The 5,933-nt window shown below is 38.4% G+C and overlaps 1 long non-coding RNA gene across 1 annotated transcript; it reads left to right on the top strand.

Moving 5' to 3' along the window:
* The first annotated feature begins 2,291 nt into the window (after positions 1–2,291).
* On the top strand, positions 2,292–3,149 carry LOC133147253 (uncharacterized). Its single transcript, XR_009711596.1, has 3 exons — positions 2,292–2,520; positions 2,633–2,794; positions 3,070–3,149. It is a non-coding gene; the product is annotated as an uncharacterized LOC133147253 (long non-coding RNA).
* Positions 3,150–5,933: the final 2,784 nt, after the last annotated feature.

Raw genomic sequence — 5,933 nt, 5'->3', positions numbered from 1 at the left:
AGAAATGACCACCTCCAACGTTTGGTTTATGTTTTATAAGCATTTTTAATTTTATTGCTTAAATCGCATTTTCTCGGCGAGCTGAGCACTTTTTCTGAATTGTGCCGCTCCCGTCACTCTGGTTAGGTTGGCATCGAAAAAAACGCTCTCGGGTGCTTTAGAGTGCCGAGTTTATCACTGCGCATGAAGAAATGACCACCTCCAACGTTTGGTTTATGTTTTATAAGCATTTTTTATTTTATTGCTTAAATCGCATTTTCTCGGCGAGCTGAGCGCTTTTTCTGAATTGTGCCGCTCCCGTCACTCTGGTTAGGTTGGCATCGAAAAAAACGCTCTCGGGTGCTTTAGAGTGCCGAGTTATTCACTGCGCATGAAGAAATGACCACCTCCAACGTTTGGTTTATGTTTAATAAGCATTTTTAATTTTATTGCTTAAATCGCATTTTCTCGGCGAGCTGAGCGCTTTTTCTGAATTGTGCCGCTCCCGTCACTCTGGTTAGGTTGGCATCGAAAAAAACGCTCTCGGGTGCTTTAGAGTGCCGAGTTATTCACTGCGCATGAAGAAATGACCACCTCCACCGTTTGGTTTATGTTTAATAAGCATTTTTAATTTTATTGCTTAAATCGCATTTTCTCGGCGAGCTGAGCACTTTTTCTGAATTGTGCCGCTCCCGTCACTCTGGTTAGGTTGGCATCGAAAAAAACGCTCTCGGGTGCTTTAGAGTGCCGAGCATTAAGAAATGACCACCTCCAACGTTTGGTTTATGTTTTATAAGCATTTTTAATTTTATTGCTTAAATCGCACACTGTTAAAAATGGCTGTGATATCTACAGTTAATCACTGTATTAAACACAGTAACCTTACTGTGTATGATCTTTACAGTAAGTCGCTGTAATTGTTACAGTTAGACAGTGTAAACACGACAAAATCACAGTAGTATAAGTATTACAGTGGAAAACACAGTAGTTGAAGCATTACTGTAAGAAAAATCACAATAGCCAGTATTATACTGTAAATAGAAACGTAAGCTACTGTATTTTTATTGTCAATGTCGTTGATGAATGAACATTGAGAATTTATATTAACAGATTTTTATTTATATATATATATATATATATATATATATATATATATTATCTGTTTATTTATTATTTATTCATCACTCTTACTATTGATTGTTTGAATTTTTGCCTTGTTTTTATATTGTGTCGCGGACTTGTATGTCTATCGTGTTATGTGTCTCGTCACCGTGGGATAGAGAAAACGTCATTTCGCTCTCTTTGTGTGTTGTGACATGTGGAGAGATTGACAATAAAGCTGACTTTGACTTTAAGGTTTTGACTTTGATATATTATATATATATTATATGATATATATATATATATATATCATAATGAAATCAATAATTATCATATAAATATCATATAAAAATTATGACTTTAATAATCATTATGTCATAATGACTTACCATGGCATTTTTTTTATTCCTAGCATTAGTTTTTTTCCGTTTTCTTTTTCACTGGCGGGTATGGGGTGACATGGGCTGACATGAATTTATCCAATGAGGATCGAGTGTGTTCAATGGTCCTGCTTTGAATGGCCAATCACGTCAAAGTAAAGGGGACAAATCGCGATCACAGCGCTTGCATCTCTGGCTCCGACAACAACTTTTCTTATAAGACCTTGTCTTGTATTGTGTGTTTTTTTGTTGTGTTTCTATGTGTTTGCGTCGTCTGCGTTCATTTGTTTCACTTTGGCTGCGAAAACGGCACCGAGAGAGCGCTGTTTTTCGATCGCGAGAGAGAGGGCAGACAGAGCTAGCTACTGGTAACGTTAACTGTTAGCTAGCTTGTGATAGCAGTAACTTTAACTGACCAGATTGTCTTTTTTTTAAACTTACTGAAGCCACAAAATGATATATGTATATATATATACATGTTGTACTTGCTGCGACAGTACGATGGTCGTTACTGTGTCGTTATTTTATATTTTTATGCTGCGCAAGAGAAGAGTATTTTCCCGCCTTTCTTTTTTTCTACACCTTCTCCGCCTCCGTATGCGTTTTCCTTCGGGAGGCAGCACCACCAAGCACACGTCGCGACGTCCAGAAACTCGGTAAGTAGGACTACTATCACTATAAGTAATAAAATAAAATAGTAATACACAAGTAGTAATCAGTTTGCTTGCCATCAGTTACTATATATGCTCCTTTTATCTGTTTTATGTACAGCTTGTAAGATATGTTTGCTCCCTGCCCTGTTTTTACAGTCATTCATGTGAACCAGATCATTTATAAAATGGACTGCTGTGAAATATGATTTTTGTTATGTCTGACTTTAAGGAGAGACAATCCTGACTGCAAAAAAATGGATGCTGTCGATCGAGGGGAGGGTCATAATCCCACCTGCTGCTCACATGGCTGACTTCACCACTGTCTTGGCCACTCTTTTCGCCTGTTACTATGTTTTCAACCTAGAGTATCAGGTGGAAACCTGCACAACTTTGGAATTTATTCAGAGGTATTAACCGATAAAATTATATACCTAACTTTATTCCCACTGGCATTTTCTATATCTCTCTGATAATTGCAATTGTCTCAACCTCTTACTCATTTCATATGTTTTTGGTCAGGATTAATCCTGACTCCACCAAGTGCAGTGCCAAGGAGCAGATGAGCCGGAAGACTGGGAGAGTGGTGAGGAGAAAGACTTGATACATGAACCCCCATGTGATCTCCTTCATCATGGAGTTCATGAAGGCTTCACTTCATGGAGGCTAACTGACTAGATACAGGTGAGGTTCAGATAACGGTCACAACTAATTTGCATATCAGCTGTTTCAATGCAGAGATTTATTTTCTCTCCGATCTAACTTGCGACATATTCAAATCGATTTTTAATCATCTCATGAGTAATCGTTACATCCCTACTAATAATATAACTCCAACCTTGCTAATTGCATGAGTGTTCCTGCAGCCATGTGACACACTTCCTATCAGGAACAAGTATCTTGACATGACAACGACATCACCATCATAATTCTTAATGTATTTTCTTCTTTAATTTCAGGGCTCCTGTTTTGTCCAAGCCCAAGGAAGTTTTGTCTAAAAGGTTTGGTAATGTGCTTTATGTTCCTGTTCACAAAAAAAATAAATAACCCTGTTAACAAATGTCTTGTTGTCTGTAGTTAATTGAAATATTTTAGAATATGGGTCATTCTATTAATGATTAATATTAAATCACTGATTCAGCATTTAAATTGTACAGTGAGAAACTCAATTTACGATGATTACCTGGTACTATACTGTTACTGCATTGCCATATACAATACCGTTCATTTGTTTGTACAGTAAATAAACCAGTTATTTAAAGGCAACTGAAAGCGCTGTATTTCATTGATATTTATTCTGCAGTTAAGCAACTATACTGTAAATGCAAATAAAATCAGTTTTTAATTTTTTAGTATACAGTTAAAACATCTAACTGTAAATAAAACTGAAATCACAGTATTTAAATGTTATTTTGTATACAGTTAAACAACTAATACTGTAAACGCAACTGGAATCACAGTATTTAATTGTTATTTAGCATACAGTTAAAACATCTAATACTATAAATCCAACTGAAATCACAGTATTTAACTGTTATTTAGTCCACAGTTAAAACATCTAATACTGTAAATACAGCCAAAATCACAGTATTTAACTGGTTTTTGCTTTACAGTAAATACGATAATACTGTAAATAGGGAATACTGTATATCTACTGTAAAACGTTTTTACAGTAAGTTACTGGTTACTAGCTGCCAGTTAATTACTGTAAATTTCTCGCATTTTCTCGGCGAGCTGAGCACTTTTTCTGAATTGTGCCGCTCCCGTCACTCTGGTTAGGTTGGCATCGAAAAAAACGCTCTCGGGTGCTTTAGAGTGCCGAGTTATTCACTGCGCACGAAGAAATGACCACCTCCAACGTTTGGTTTATGTTTTATAAGCATTTTTAATTTTATTGCTTAAATCGCATTTTCTCGGCGAGCTGAGCGCTTTTTCTGAATTGTGCCGCTCCCGTCACTCTGGTTAGGTTGGCATCGAAAAAAACGCTCTCGGGTGCTTTAGAGTGCCGAGTTTATTACTGCGCATTAAGAAATGACACCTCCAACGTGTGGTTTATGTTTTATAAGCATTTTTAATTTTATTGCTTAAATCGCATTTTCTCGGCGAGCTGAGCACTTTTTCTGAATTGTGCCGCTCCCGTCACTCTGGTTAGGTTGGCATCGAAAAAAACGCTCTCGGGTGCTTTAGAGTGCCGAGTTTATTACTGCGCATTAAGAAATGACCACCTCCAACGTTTGGTTTATGTTTTATAAGCATTTTTAATTTTATTGCTTAAATCGCATTTTCTCGGCGAGCTGAGCACTTTTTCTGAATTGTGCCGCTCCCGTCACTCTTGGCATCGAAAAAAACGCTATCGGGTGCTTTAGAGTGCCGAGTTATTCACTGCGCATGAAGAAATGACCACCTCCAACGTTTGGTTTATGTTTAATAAGCATTTTTAATTTTATTGCTTAAATCGCATTTTCTCGGCGAGCTGAGCACTTTTTCTGAATTGTGCCGCTCCCGTCACTCTGGTTAGGTTGGCATCGAAAAAAACGCTCTCGGGTGCTTTAGAGTGCCGAGTTTATTACTGCGCATTAAGAAATGACCACCTCCAACGTTTGGTTTATGTTTTATAAGCATTTTTAATTTTATTGCTTAAATCGCATTTTCTCGGCGAGCTGAGCACTTTTTCTGAATTGTGCCGCTCCCGTCACATAGGTTGGCATCGAAAAAAACGCTCTCGGGTGCTTTAGAGTGCCGAGTTTATTACTGCGCATTAAGAAATGACCACCTCCAACGTTTGGTTTATGTTTTATAAGCATTTTTAATTTTATTGCTTAAATCGCATTTTCTCGGCGAGCTGAGCGCTTTTTCTGAATTGTGCCGCTCCCGTCACTCTGGTTAGGTTGGCATCGAAAAAAACGCTCTCGGGTGCTTTAGAGTGCCGAGTTATTCACTGCGCATGAAGAAATGACCACCTCCAACGTTTGGTTTATGTTTAATAAGCATTTTTAATTGTATTGCTTAAATCGCATTTTCTCGGCGAGCTGAGCACTTTTTCTGAATTGTGCCGCTCCCGTCACTCTGGTTAGGTTGGCATCGAAAAAAACGCTCTCGGGTGCTTTAGAGTGCCGAGTTTATTACTGCGCATTAAGAAATGACCACCTCCAACGTTTGGTTTATGTTTTATAAGCATTTTTAATTTTATTGCTTAAATCGCATTTTCTCGGCGAGCTGAGCGCTTTTTCTGAATTGTGCCGCTCCCGTCACTCTGGTTAGGTTGGCATCGAAAAAAACGCTCTCGGGTGCTTTAGAGTGCCGAGTTATTCACTGCGCATGAAGAAATGACCACCTCCAACGTTTGGTTTATGTTTAATAAGCATTTTTAATTTTATTGCTTAAATCGCATTTTCTCGGCGAGCTGAGCACTTTTTCTGAATTGTGCCGCTCCCGTCACTCTGGTTAGGTTGGCATCGAAAAAAACGCTCTCGGGTGCTTTAGAGTGCCGAGTTTATTACTGCGCATTAAGAAATGACCACCTCCAACGTTTGGTTTATGTTTTATAAGCATTTTTAATTTTATTGCTTAAATCGCATTTTCTCGGCGAGCTGAGCACTTTTTCTGAATTGTGCCGCTCCCGTCACTCTGGTAGGTTGGCATCGAAAAAAACGCTATCGGGTGCTTTAGAGTGCCGAGTTTATCACTGCGCATGAAGAAATGACCACCTCCAACGTTTGGTTTAATTTTATTGCTTAAATCGCATTTTCTCGGCGAGCTGAGCACTTTTTCTGAATTGTGCCGCTCCCGTCACTCTGGTTAGGTTGGCATCGAAAAAAACGCT

This window comes from Syngnathus typhle, unplaced genomic scaffold (genome assembly GCF_033458585.1).
Source record: "Syngnathus typhle isolate RoL2023-S1 ecotype Sweden unplaced genomic scaffold, RoL_Styp_1.0 HiC_scaffold_37, whole genome shotgun sequence".
Taxonomy (NCBI): Eukaryota; Metazoa; Chordata; class Actinopteri; order Syngnathiformes; family Syngnathidae; genus Syngnathus; species Syngnathus typhle.
The sequence above is the reverse complement of the archived record's forward strand: the minus strand, read 5'-3'. Positions and strand labels throughout refer to the sequence as shown.